We start from the raw sequence: 15780 nt of genomic DNA on the forward strand, positions 1-15780 counted from the left end.
CCTTTTTGGTGTGGGTGTGGATGCGGTGCGAAAAGAGCCATACAAAATGTATGGCTCCAATCGCACAGCACACAAAACGCATGGGATTTGTACAGGAATGCGGTTTGCATATATGTGAACCCAAGATGAATCTCCTTGGCTTCTGAAGCTCGATCGGCATTCGGATGAGGAAGCAATGTGACACCCAATCACCACCTTTTTCAACCCCACTTTGCAGCACTTCTCTTCACTTGAATGTAAGGTGTTGCAGCAAGCCCGCCGATCACAACATGTTGGGTCAACTTTGTTGCAAGCATGAAGCATAGCATCCTGGCCACAGCATGTAAACATCCCCATCTGCTGCCTATTGCAGCTTAAGGGGGGGGCAGTTGGCAGGCAGCAAATACACAGCTCAACTGTGCATTTTTGACACCTCTCAACCGCAAGTCTAAGCAAGGCCTTAATCCTCAGTAATACCAAGGAGACACTACTCTGGGTTGCTGATGTTGAGTGGTAAAATTCTGAGAAATGAAATCAGTGATTTGTGACCAATACAGTATAATTCTGATACACTTTAAAATCTTCTAGAGAATATCTCCATTTGCCTTAAAACTTTATTCCAGGTAGGTGTCTCTGTTACAGACTATAAGTTGCCATTTCTACACATTACACAGGCACGGTCCATTGATGTCATCCTCAGGAAACCCATCCTGAGAAATGCCATCCAGCCATTCCTGGATTGCATGTAGACAAGGAAGTTTCTGTGAAAAGGCTACAGGGGAGATCAACAGCATTGAGATGGAAATAATGGAAAAGAAAAGGGAAACAAGTGTTTTATTTAAAAAGAAAAAAATGCATTATGCAGAGAACATTCATTGGGCCACTACAGTGTGCTCTGCATTTTATGAATGAGGCTCAGCGACTGGATTTCTATGTGTTTTTTGCACATTTCTGGTGCAGGTTGCAGCCACTGAAGCCTATGGAGTCAAAAACACACTTTGATGCACCAAAAAAGCACCTGTAGCATGACGAACATGGATGTCAGACCCCTACCCTTCTCACCAACTCATGACTAGCCAATCTCACACTGTGCTGTCACTTATGTAACAATGTCACTCTCAGCCGCACCCTGCACAAAGATTTTCCAGCTCGTAGGACCACAATCTTGGTGCCAGCAGCCTGAGAGCGATTGTTCCTGAGTTACATTATCTAAGCAATTAACTCTTTTAACTCCAAACTGCCACCAGATAGCTTTGGGCCTATAAATCCTTCACAATGTTAGCAAGAGCAAATATGAAACATAAACGTCTGTGCACAAACTGTTACCACAGACAGGAATATTCAGAGATTTATCATATACAGTAGCACTCTTCAAGAGACTGGGATTCTTTTAGTTTGCATTAAAAGACTTAGAGACCAGTTCAACACTTTTCAAAATAGGGTTCAATAATTAAAAGGTCAAAATGGGGCAAATAAAATATTTACAGAAAAAGGGTGTTACAAGGAAATAGACAATAATGCAACAGAGAAATAAAAAGGAGTTGAAAATGAAGAATACTTGCAATGTCCTTAGTTTTTGAGCAAGCAAAAACAGTACAGTGGCTCTTCCAAGTCTGGTTAGGTGTTCCTTGGTTGATGTTAAAACGAGAGCTGTCAAAATGTGCTGACATTTCCTTTTTCTGTGATATCAAAGGAGTGTTGACAGAGATCATCTGACCAATCATCCAGTTTAAGAGGTGATGGCTGGGAGGTCACCACATTTATGACCAAGTCTCAAATACAGTTTCCTATAAGTATTCATATTTCTGAATACCTACCGTTTACAGTCTGCTAACATGAAGATTATTATCCAGCATTATATTTTGTGTCCAGGGATACCAAACACAGAGTATATAATGGGTCTGGCCTCCAGGAGGTAGGAGACTGCTGTCTCACACTCTGTATGTGCTACCTTAGTTGTATATGACCTTGATTTGTTCAGTATAATAGTCCTCATTCAAATATATAATCACCGGCCACTTTACTAGGTACACCTGTTCAATTGCTTGGTAACACAAAATGCTATTCAACCAATCACATGGCAGCAACTCAATGAATTTATGCATCTAGATGTGGTAAAGAGGGGCTGGTCTGAGTATTTAAAAAACTGCTAATCTACAGGGATTTTCACACACAACCATCTTTAAGGTTTACAGAGAATGGTCCAAAAAAGAGAAAATATCCAGAGAGCGGCAGTTATGTGGAAGAAAATACCTTGTTGATGTAAGAGGAGGATGGGCGGAGATGATAGAAAGACAACAGTAACTCATGTCAACATGGACCAAAATCTCTGAGGAATGTTTCCAACACCTTGTTGAATCCATGCCATGAAGATGTAAGGCAGATATGAAGGCCAAAGGGGGTCCAACCCGGTACTAACAAGGTGTACCTAATAAAGTTACTGGTGAGTGTATATTTAATATTAATGTGTCTTAGACTTGTTTGATTTTGTGAATTGTATGTGGATTTTGTTAAGTTGTGAATTGGGTAGAGGTTTCGGAGAGGTTGCACCATGCCTGACTGCTTCTGGGTAGACATTTTATGGCATGCTATGTATTCCTACTGCTTTAATTGTCCTAAAAACCATGGTTGACAGAACTGAAGGATTTTGATAAGTCGGGGAAGTGTTAATCTGTATATTTTTTATGTTCAACAGAAACTAACAGACATCCTGCCAGGATTTCAATTAGCTGTACTCTGGCAAAGGCCTGTGTGCTGGTGTCTGCTGTCCCTAGGTGAGATAACAGGCTCTTTTGAACCTGAACAAAATGGCTGCCACATACAGCTTCCATCTGCCTAATGCGCACTGCCATTACATGTAGTATTTACCCCGATAGGTGGGAGTGCAGCATACAGGTGTTAAAGGGCTTAGTAGAGAATAAGTTTCCTTATTGTGTGTTGATGTGCATTGGGCAACAAATTTTAAAATGCATAGATATGAATGGGCACTTAGTTGTAAAAGCACAGTCTGGAGTAAACATTATGTTGCCTATCAGACAGTGGGTAGGGTTCAGAGCTACTTTAAAGTGGTTGTAAACCTCTGAAATTAAAAATGGACAGAAAATATCCCTCTACAGAGTGTACAAGCTTCAATCCAAACCACCGAGTGTTATTTCTGTCTTCTCTCTCTGCCTTAAGCTGACTACATGTGTAATTTCTGACAGGTTATCCCCAAACGACATAATTTTGGGAGACTGCACATCTCCTCCAGCACACAGAAGTTGATTGACAGCCTCAGCTGTGCATGCTTCCCTATAAGAATGTGTAGAGGGGGTGTGTCCTTTCCCTCCACTCAAGTCTCAGATTAAACTCAGCTCTCTGCTTTATGATGTGCACTGGGTGACATCAGATCCCCACCACCTGCCTGCTGGAGCTTAGAAATAGATACAGTGCCTTGAAAAAGTAGTCATACCCCTTGAAATTTTCCACATTTTGTCATGTTACAACCAAAAACCTAAATGTATTTTATTGGGATTTTATGTGATAGACCAACACAAAGTGGCACATAATTTTTAAGTGGAAGGAAAAGTGGAAAAATTGCATTTTTAAGTGGAAGTTTTTGACACATAAATATGTGAAAAGTGTGGCGTGTATTTGTATTCAGCCCCCCTGGATCAATACTTTATAGAACCACCTTTTGCTGCAATTACAGCTGCAAGTCTTTTTGGGTATGTCTGTGCCAGCTTTGCACATCTAGAGAGTGAAATTTGTGCCCATTCTTCTTTGCAAAATAGCTCAAGCTCTGTCAGATTGGATGAAGAGTGTCTGTGAACAGCAATTTTCAAGTCTTGCCACAGATGCTCAATTGGATTTAGGTCTGGACTTTGACTGGGCCATTCTAACACATGAATATGGTTTTGATCTAAACCATTCCATTGTAGCTCTGGCTGTATGTTTACAGTCGCTGTCCTGCTGGAAGGTGAACTTCTGCCCCAGTCTCAAGTCTTTTGAAGACTCTAACAGGTTTTTTCTAAGATTGCCTTGTATTTGGCTCCATCCATCTTCCCATCAACTCTGACCGGCTTCCTTGTCTCTGTTGAAGAAAAGCATCCCCACAACATGATACTGCCAGCCATGTTTCACAGTGGGGATGGTGTGTTCAGGGTGATGTGCAGTGTTAGTTTTCCACCACACATAGCGTTTTGCTTTTATACCAAAAAATTTAATTTTGGTCTCATCTGCACAGAGCACTTTCTTCCACATATTTGCTCTGTCCCCTACATGGGTTCTCGCAAACTGCAAATGGGACTTCTTATGGCTCTTTCAACAATGTCTTTCTTCTTGCCACTCTTCCATAAAGGCCAGATTTGTGGAGTGCACAACTAATAGCTGTCCTGTAAACAGATTCTCCCACCTGAGCTGTGGATCTCTGCAGCTCCTCCAGAGTTACCATGGGTCTCTTGGCTGCTTCTCTGATTAATGCTCTCCTTGCTCGGCCTGTCAGTTTAGGTGGACAGCCCTGTCTTGGTAGGTTTGCAGTTGTTCCATACTTTTTCCATTTTTGGATGATGGATTGAACAGTGCTCCATAATATGTTCAAAGCTCGGGATTTTGTTTATAACCTAACCCTGCTTTAAACTTCATCACAACATTATCCCTGACCTGTCTGGTGTATTCCTTGGCCTTCATGATGTTGTTTGTTCACTAGTTTTTTCAAGCAAACCTCTGAGGACTTCACAAAACAGCTGTATTTATACTGAGATTAAATTACACTACACACAGGGGGACTCTATTTACTAATTAGGTGACGTCTGAAGGCAATTGGTTCCACTAGATTTTAGTTAGGGGTATCAGAGTAAAGGGGCCTGAATACAAATGTACGCCACACTTTTCAGATATTTACTTGTGAAAAATTTTGAAAACAATGCATATTTTTTTCTTCCATTTTACAAATATGTGCCACTTTGTGTTGGTCTATCACATAAAATCCATCTACGCTTTTGGTTGTAACATGACAAAATGTGGAAAATTGCACGGGGTATGAATCCTTTTTCAAGGCACTGTAGCCTTTGGTCTGTGTCTAAGAAGTCTATACAGAAGAGAGGGCTGCAGATGAACAGGTACAACCTATGTTAAAGATTTGTTTAATCTCCGTGTATCACCTGTGGCCAGTCACTTCAGTGGGCTTATGTAATGGTTTACAACCAAAGTTTTAGTGTTTGTATGAAGGGTGATGCTTGGGTGTTAAGCCCAGTATTGTCTGCTTAAAGGCAACTTTTGTTTCAGTTTTGGACAGAGTGGAGCGGGATTACAACACTTGTCAGTTTTTATTGCTGTCTGCACCCCCCTATTAAGCAGAATCATCATCTCTACATTTGTCCTGTTTACCATTATCATTGAGAGTGAAATTAAAGAATATCCCAGATTTTCACTTGTCCCATGAAAAGTAATTCCAGGGAAATCTTCCAAAGGGGACACTAGTTCTGTTGACCTGGGGGTACCCTAATTTGCAAGGAATTTTCCTCTCACTTCCTGTTTGGCTATGGGACAGGAAGTGAAGGTAAATCTCCAAAATGGGACACAGATGGCAAAAAAAAAAAATCTGACAGGAGTTATAACCCTCCCATGCTCAATTGTATAGACCCTGTTGCAAAGTTTTGTGGGATTTGTGGGCTGACTGCAGGATTTTACTGTTGGACAGCGGGCTAGCAAACTAGATTTCCCAGAGAAGATGGCGTGTGTTTGGAGACAAATAAAGGCAGAAGCCCCGGACAGGAAGTGAGGGGTGAGAACTGGAGAATGGGGGTGCGAAAAAGGCTGTGTGGGACGCTGGAGGATTGGACCAGGCTAGGCCACAGTGAGAGAGTGAATGGAGGAGCAGGAGTTGCTGACCCCCATCTGCAGAAAGACCATCAACTACCTGACAGAAGCTACAAATTGGGTGAGAGAGTTCCATTCTCATTCCATTCATGTTGCAAATGACATTGCTCAGGTCTGCCTAGTTTAACTGACACTGTTCACAAGTTACACACGTTGAGGCCTAATTCTCCTGGCCTGCTGGTTACTACACCTTCAGCATAATCCAATCACAGGAGCCCACTGCCATGTCTTGCCCACATTCACCAAAGAGCTCCTGCCTGGCTGCAGTTTGCCACTGGGGTCCCAAGAGGAGTCAATCCTTACAGAAAGGGCTGCTGCTCATTTTTTTCTCACCCCTGACTAAATCTTACCCTGTGTGTGTCGCAGGGGTACCATCCAGGCCACCTACCATTTAAAGGGGCAGCTCCTTTCCATTGTATTCACCCTTTAATAAGGAATTTCTACCTTTGCTTTCAGAAGGATTTGAATCCTTAAAGTGCACCAATTTGGGGCCCATCAAGCGCACAGAAGATCCTATACTGCAGTTTAAAAAGGACATTGCCCTATTCAAGAGTTCTTTGTTTGCCTCAGAATTGAACCTTGTCACCCACCTCTGAGAGCCCAAAGTGAGCTAGCTGCTCTGTTTGGTAAATTTTCCTACTAACTGAGGAAAGACATCTCAGGACTGGTGCTACTGGTTAGGTTCTGAATTGCAGGATGTCCAGAACTGATTGAGATCTTGCTGTGTTTGACTTCCACTTGAAATTGTTGTGAGTGATAGCTATTATTTCAAGCACAAACGTTAGTGCTACATACTGTACCTGCTGATGAATTTCCCATTGGGCCATGCCTTGGGCCCAGAATGTAGGCAGGTATTATTTTTTGTTATATGGCTCTACAAGGATGATCACAGGAACTGTCACCTGGTTATATCTGCTGCCCTACTGCTTAAGAGGAGCTGTAGCGTAGTAGTGGGGTAACCAATGAGAGACATGGAGGGGTCTTGTGAAACACTCTTGGCAAAAAATGATCATCAGCTTTGCCAGATCCCATATGCTTAGCTTCACAGGTTCACTTTAAGCCAAACTTTAAGACAGATGGTAATTCTGGATCTGTAACTTAAGAACAGCTGTAAAGTTTTGCATATGGCATTAGCAATTGACTGATTGATCTTGCATGTTGCCTGGAGATGGTCTTTAATTCAATTGTGTTTATTTTCTTACAGCTTATTTACATTGGTTGTGCTGGTAAGAGATTGATGAATCAGTGTGATTCTTCTAGTGTGTAGTGTACATCTGCCATGACACGTAACATGCTTGTATCCTGTCCACCTTGCCAAGAGTGAGAACACTTTTCTGGGCTGAAAGCAGACTGACGTCATTGGCCTGCTATGGTATGTCCATTTATAGTAGTAAAAATCAGTCAGCAATAAAAAAATAGAGCATGAAGGATTTGCTGGAACAGGCCAAATATCTATCAGATCGAACAGTCTACTGGTATACTCAATATTTTTCCTGGAATGTTCCGTCTTTTGTTTTATCAGATGGAGTCTGAAGAATTGAAATATTCATTGCAGCATAGAATTAAATGAATGCCATATGGTGGAAGTTTGTGCTCCAGCAGATGATACTGCAACTTGTAGTGATAGAGCCTGCTATAACAGAGCACGGATAACATGCCAACACAGAATTTGCCTTTAGTGAAGATGTAAACCCAAACTGGACAACATTTAGTTTGCTAAAGTACAGTGTATCATAACCAATTGCTATTTTTTTTCCATAAAATAATAAAATACTGGCTTCACCTATTTTTTTTCTTACAGTGCCGCTGATCTCCTCCAGCCTATTTTAACCACTTTGTCTACATCCCCTCACTCCTGCATGATCTGCACATTATTGTTCAGCTCCTTGACAGTGACAAAGTTGGATCATGCCTGTGAAAGGTGTTTCAGCACAGCCACTGGTAGTCTCCATCAGGAATGCAGGTGACAGAGTAACAACACAGAAGCTAAACTGGGAAACATGGACAGAGCCTTCTCACTCCAACAGGGACACTTATGGTAGGATCACAGGGAGTATTTTATTTGTATTTATTTCAGGTACTTCTATAGCACCATCAGTTTAAGTAGCGCTTTTACATATATATATTGTACATTTACATCAGTCTTTTAATGCAATTTGTACATTGAAAAGCTTGAAAACTGATTTCTGAAATTATATATAGGGTCCATGCATACAAGCCTAAAAAACGCTGCTTCTACAGGCGTTTTGTGTTTCTCTTGTAGAGGCAGCTCATTGTTACCCTATTTGTACATGCACATTAGAACGTTTTTTTAAGCTCAGCATTTAGTGACAGAAAAACATCCCTTGTCGTTTGCATTCTTGATTGGAGTTTTATGGTAGAAAAAAACACTAAACACTTCTAAGCACACCTAAATGTGTACAAAAATGCTCTATAGGAGCATTTTTTTATGCAAAGGGGAACTGGCGTTTTTTCAAGCTGTGTATATGGAGCCTTATTTGGTAAAGCTTAAATGAAATAGATTTAAATAATTACAGACAACTAGAACATTTTACAGTATGGTGGCTGAGAAGTCAGTAGTAAGTTGCAGTACTCGGACAGCATGGCAGCTGCAGCCAGCCATACATGAATTGGAATTTGGTTGGTTCAGCAGGGACATGCCAAATTTTGATCCATGTATGGGCAGGGTGGTTGTACAGAAGTTGATCTACAGAACAACCAACCTGCTGGAAAATTTCCACATGATCAGCATCTCTGACTATAGCCATCAGTGCTGATCAGTGTATTCTGATGGGAATGCTCCCTGCTGTCAGAATACAAAACCCCAACAGAAGTGATTCCTCCATCCACACCGGATGTGTGGATGGGGGAGTCAAGTAATTTTTGTTTCCATTCTTGCTGGTTGAAGGAAAAAAAAAAAAATAATAATCATGTATGGGCTGCTTTAGTGGTCAGTACTATGTTCCGATTCTGCCTTTTTTGCCAGTTTTGAATCCCACCAGGGACGGTGAACCAAATAGAAAAGAGTTGGTTGTCATTGAAGAATGCAAATTGTTGAATGTAACATCATATTTTGAGAAATTGCAAGTCAAATAAACTATTATGTTGCTTCCTGAATTTCCTTAGGACAGTTCTTGGCAGAGTTGGGACCAACTTTTCTTTGGAATTACTTTTTATTGTTTTAAACAGTATTAAGAATACAAAAGAACACAGTAATAACAGCCATGTACACAGTACGAAAGCACCAGTGGCTACAATAGCACTCTATTAACTGACACTTTAAATAAAACAAACAAAACATGATGTACAATGATGGTAGCATACATCAAGAAGGTTACACCAAAACCTCATTCAAAACAACAGTAACATGGGAACAATCCCACTGGAGACTTAAACAACTTCCCTTATTTGGGGGATAAAAATCGACAACATGGGGAATTGGGACTATCTTTGGTGGAGAATTAACGGCGTAACCAGAGCCGTGCTGATATGAAATTAACTGTCCAATGAATTTCCTATTCAAACTACAGTCCACCAGGGAGATGTCACTTCACCTCTGCTTTTCAATATCATGATTGATGCCATTATGAGGAAAGAATTTGAGGACAGATGTAGGGTCCAGTACAATGTGAACAACTTCCTAACCAATATGATATTCACAGACTAAAGTCCCATATTTGCTGACATGAATGCTGAGACCACCGATATCCTTCACCACATCACCCAATCTTACAGCCTAAGAATCAATGTGGATAAGACCAAAATGATGACTATGCATGTATCACAGACCAATGGAACCTTGATGGAATGCAAAACAAGCAGATCCAAGAATTAAAATTCCTAAGATCATTGGTGCATGAGAGGAAGTTGACATCTACCGCCTGTCATGTACCTGGTCAGAGGCCAGAGTGCTGGGAGGGCCCCCTTGCCGCTAAGTGCGGAACACCCCTGAAGGTAGGTACAGGAGGTGCTTGGCCCAGAGAAGCACAGGTTGCCAGTGGGTTGAGATGATGATAACCTGGGAATGGCAGGATTAACGAAAGTGACTGAAGTGCTCCTGACGTGGCAGGCAGAACTTGGCAGAAGATAGATGTTCTCCAGACATAGCAGGTAGAACTAAGCAGACGGTAGGAAGCAAGGTATGAGTCAGGCTATAGGTCATGCACAGGTGATCAATCAGGAGCAGAAGCCAGAAGAAAGGTCAGAACACGGCCAAGGGTCAAACACCGAAGATCATGTAGGAGCGAGGTCAGAGGGATAAGCTGAGATCATACACAGGATAATCAAGCAGCAGAGTCGGTAGAGCAAGTCGGGTCATACACAGGAAGCAGGCAGTAGAAAAATCTGTGAAATGAGCAGGGGTCAGAGCCAGGAGAAGAGCTAAGTCCAGGGGCAATCCAAGACATCAACGGGAATCCAACAGCAAACAATACAGGAGCACATGGCACATCTGCGCGCGCCCTATGCTTGCGTGCAGATTAGCATGGACATGCCGAAGGATGGAAAGTGGAAAGATGTGCCCATTCTTCTGCGACTGATCCTCTGACACTGTAAAAGTCGACAGCAGGATTGACCAGGCAAAAGCGGCATTTGCCTCTCTCAAATGGTGCCTCTGGGAGAAGACTAACATCTCCACCAAGGCCAAAATTCACCTCTTTTGAACACAGAACCTGCCAATTCTCCTGTACTCTGTGACAAACATTTGGCACACCAACAATACCACAGCTGTCTGTATGGAATTTTCATGTTCCCATCATGTCTGTTAAGCCTGCCATAGATGGTTTGAATCTTGGCTGAATCTCAGCCAGCTTTAGATGCTGGCAATAATTACTATTATCCTGGCAGGGATGGATTCGCCCCTGCACCCCCTGCCAGGAGAACACAATAGCTCAGCAGAAGAACACAATAGCTCCACGGGATTGATTCCCACAGTCAGTGTTGACAGGAGGGATTCCCATAGTCAGTGTCTATGGCCGGCTTCAGAGATCCCTCCCACAATCCAAAATACACTGGTAGGTTAATTGGGTTGCTCCCTTCACAGAGATAAGGATTGTATGTAATTGCAAATGTGATCTTCCGTGTAATAAATTGCAGATTTTCATAATCTTAGGGATTAGTATTATACATCCTGTATGCCATAAAAGGATGAAGGTTTAAAAAAAATAAATATCACTCTGATATATAATCCATCCAAATTAATTTTACGCACTGTTCCAACATCCAACAGCTTAAAAAATGCATACAGACAGTAGGAAATGAGCACACAGCTAACACCAGGTTATACAAAAATATTACATTTGTTTCAGCCAAAGATAATACAGTATATCCAGTACTGGAGCAGTTGTCTAAATGCAAATGAGACTTTTTCAATCCTAACACCTAACGGACAACACCTAGTGTGAACAATAAACATAAAATTAAAAACACAGTGGACTATAAGGCACGCTTCTCCTGATTCCAAATGACATTCTGTTACAGAGGAATTCCCCTATTCTCTTCGTGATTATAACTATATGCTTATATCAAGCTATCCAGCCAGAATTCATTACCAGTACTTTAATAATGTGAGGCTGCATTGTTATCCCGACATTGATCGTGACCTAATAATATATGTATAAAAAAAAAAAAAAAGTATGAATTCGTAGTGTTAGCCTGGTTAATGATAGCAGTACACTATATTTGTAAATTTATTGCCATAACAACACCTCCCTACTTTAACACATTAATACAGAACGTAGTGATGTGGGACTTATTTATATCCTGCTGCTCAGTCATTGCTAAGGTCTGATTTTTCACAATTAAAAAAATTTCAACCTCAGGAATAAATAGGTTTAAACAGTAACTCCTCTTTGCCGAGGAAAACGCATTCCCCTCCGGGTTATCTACAGTATCTCACAGAAGTGAGTACACCCCTCACATTTTTGTAAATATTTTATTCTATCTTTTCATGTTACAACACTGAAGAAATGAAACTTTGCTACAATGTAAAGTAGCGATGGTATAGCTTGCATAACAGTGTAAATATTCTGTCCCCTCAAAATAACTCAACACACAGCCATTAATGTCTAAACCACTGGCAACAAAAGTGAGTACACCCCCTAAGTGAAAATGTCCAAATTGGGCCCAAAGTGTTAATATTTTGTGTGGCCACCATTATTTTCCAGCACTGCCTTAACCCTCTTGGGCATGGAGTTCACCAGAGCATCACAGGTTGCCACTGGAGTCCTCTTCCACTCCTCCATGACGACATCACGGAGCTGGTGAATTTTAGAGACCTGGCGCTCCTCCACCTTCCATTTGAGGATGCCCCACAGATGCTCAATTGGGTTTAGGTCTGGAGACATGCTTGGCCAGTCAATCACCTTTACCCTCAGATGCTTTAGCATCGTTATGTTGGAATACTGCCCTGTGGCCCAGTCTCCGGAGGGAGGGGATCATGCTCTGCTTCAGTATGTCACAGTACATATTGGCATTCATGGTTCCCTCAATGAATTGTAGCTCAGCTCCCCAGTGCTGGCAGCACTCATGCAGCCCCAGACCATGACACTCCCACCACGCTTGACTTTGTACTCCTCACCTGGTTGCTACGACACACGCTTTACACCATCTGAACCACATAAGTTTATCTTGGGCTCATCAGACTACAGGACATGGTTCCAGTAATTCATGTCCTTAGTCTGCTTGTCTTCAGCAAACTGTTTGTGGGCTTTCTTGTGCATCATCTTTAGAAGAAGCTTCCTTCTGGGACGACAGCCAGGCAGACCAATTTGATGCAGTGTGCGGCGTATGGTCTGAGCACTGACAGGCTGACCCCTCCACCCCTTCAACCTCTGCAGCAATGCTGGAGCACTCATACGTCTATTTCCCAAAGACAACCTCTGGATATGAAGCTGAGCACGTGCACTCAACTTTTCTGGCTGACCATGACGAAGCCTGTTCTGATTGGAACCTGTCCAGTTAAACCGTTGTATGGTCTTAGCCACCGTTCTGCAGCTCAGTTTCAGAGTCTTGGCAATCTTCTTATAGCCTAGGCCATCTTTATGTAGAGCAACAATTCTTTTTTTAGATCCTCAGAGAGTTCCTTGCCATGAGGTGCCCTGTTGAACTTCCAGTGACCAGTATGAGAGACTGAGAGCGATAACACCAAATTTAACAAACTTGCTCCTCATTCACACCTGAGACCTTGTAACACTAACAAGTCACATGACACCAAGGAGGGAAAATGGCTAATTGGGCCCAATTTGTACATTTTCACTTAGGGGTGTACTCCCTTTTGTTGCCAGCGGTTTAGACATTAATGGCTGTGTGTTGAGTTATTTTGAGGGGACAGCAAATTTACACTGTTATACAAGCTGTACACTCACTACTTTACATTGTAGCAAAGTGTCATTTCTTCAGTGTTGTCACATGAAAAGATATAATAAAATATTTACAAAAATGTGAGGGGTGTACTCACTTCTTTGAGATACTGTATGTACATTGCAAGGATTTTAACAAAGTTTGTAGCAGATTCCTACCTTTTGTTATTGTTTGTCTGTGTCCATGAGCAGAGGGAATCTGTATGGGAGTGGTTTTATTAATTATCAATCAACTGGACACACAAAAAAAGTATTTTTCCTAACAAATTCATTCTAAGACCATGTTGCAAAAATTAATACACCCCAATGAAAGTCTTAGGAGCAAAGCTAAATTTTAGACAACAAAATCCTAATTAACAAGAATTCAACTACAGGCGAGTCTAACTATTAATTAACCACTTCCCCGCCTCGCTATAGCAGATATACTGCTACAGGGCTGTAGCAGGGTACGCAAACTCACATACACATATACGTGATTTTGCATTTCCGAGTAGGAGGCACACGAGCCGTGCTGGCGCCCTACCTGCGCCACCATTCACGGCTGTCAATCACCGGGTCCCGGCCAGTGATTCCCTGCCAGTGCCCGGTGATTCGCAAGCATCTCTGATGGGAAGGAGGACTGCTTTGTTTACTAATAGTCTTTCTGCCTGTTGGCTGAGACACACTGCTCTGGATGGCTGTGCACAGCAATAATTCCCGCAGTCCCGCAATAATTCGTTGATAGCTGCCATGACTAGTAAAAAAAAAAAAAAAAAAAATTCCAGTATTTATACAGCCATTTGTAAACGCTATAACTTTCACGTAAGCCAAATTAATTCACACGTATTGGTTTTTTTTTTTAGCAAAGACATGTAGCAGAAAACATTTTGCCATAAATTTATGACAAAATTTGATTTAAATTTTTTTACTGGAAATGTTTAATAGCAAAAAGTAAAAAATATTATTTCTCAAAATTGGCGCTTTTTTTATAGCGCAAAAAAAAAAAAAATAGCACAGGCGATCAAATACCACCAAAAGAAAGCTCAATTCGTGGGGAAAAAAAGGATGTAAATTTAATTTGGGTGCAGCATTGCATGACCGCGCAATTGTCAGTTAAAGTAATGCAGTGCTGTAATGCAAAAATTGGCCTGGTCAGGAAGGGGGGTAAATCCTCAGGAGGGAAAGTGGTTAAACAGATGTCCAGCAGATGCTTATAAAAGGGCATTACTTAAAGAAAACTCCTTCCTATTTCATGCTGTCAGCAATGGCACCACATGGAAGAGAAATGGCCTTCGAAAGAAAATTTCTTTACCCAAGAAAGGTGAGGGCTACAAGAATATCAGCAAAGATTTACTTATCAGTCAGAATACTGTAGCAAAATGATAGAAAAATGTAACAAAGATGGAACTGCAACCATCCCACAGAGACATCCAGGCTATCCATAGATGTTAACACCTCGACAGGAGCGTCTTGTGATGAGAAGGGTTGAATAAAATCACCATACAAGTTCCCTGCAGTTAGCTAAAGAAGTAGAAAGCCAAACTGGGGTGATTGTTTCCCATGACACAATATGGCGTATACTGCAGAGGAATGGCATCCATGGGTGCCATCCACGAAAGAAGCCTCTCCTAAAGCCCATGCACAAAAAAGCCTGCAAAAAATTTGCCAGGGCCAATGCTAAAAAAGAAGACTACTGGGACTCTGTACTTCTGGATTGATGCCCAAAGTAAATGTTTTTGGGACTGATGGCTTCAAAACTGTATGGCGTAGCAAAGATGAGAAGTGCAAAGAAAAATCTATGGTGCCTACAGTGAAACATGGTGGTGGCAGTGTCCTTCTGTGGGGCTGAATGAGTGCCGCTGCTGTCCGGGAGCTGCCTTTCATTGATGGTATCATTAATTCACAGATGTACTGCTCTATATTGAAAGAGAAGATGCTATCCTCACTCCGTGCCCTTGGTCGTCGTGCACTTTTCCAACATGACAATGATCCAAAACACACATCTAAGGCCACTGTTGCATTTCAAACAGGGTGAAAGTGATTAAAGAGACAAGTTGAGCATCACTCTCCATCCAGCATCCAGACTCGTTCTTGAAAAATGGAAAAAAGGTCGTTCTTGAAGAATGGAAAAAGATAGATGTTGCAATATGTCACCAACTTGTTCAGTCCATGTCTAGAAGACTTGGTGCTGTCCTTACAAATCATGGAGGTCATAATAGATGTAGTTTTTGTTGTGGGATGTATTCATTTTTGCATAAACTTATTTGAGTAAAACTGAAGATTTTGTAATCCAAGTTATATTATTAACCTTACTTTCATGTAATGAGCTAAACAAATGTTCTATAAAACTCAGTTTTGTCAAAATTGTGGAAATTGTTCTTGTGTTCATTGAGATATTGATTAAAATACCCATTTATACTGGAGCACTGTATGTTTTTAATTAGCATTTGAAAGGAAAGAGCAAGCTTCTAGGCTAGAGTTGACAACTTGATGCCAATAAAACTTTCCCATCTATGTTGCCAGAGATTGCCACCTTCTTGAACCTACAAGAAGAATCCTAGCCATTTCGGCTACAGGAATCAGCAGGACACAGGGAGAAGGTTTG

Source organism: Staurois parvus, unplaced genomic scaffold (assembly GCF_062004578.1).
Source record: "Staurois parvus isolate SC_StPar_1 unplaced genomic scaffold, SC_StPar_1.0 ptg000249l, whole genome shotgun sequence".
In the NCBI taxonomy this organism is placed as follows: Eukaryota; Metazoa; Chordata; class Amphibia; order Anura; family Ranidae; genus Staurois; species Staurois parvus.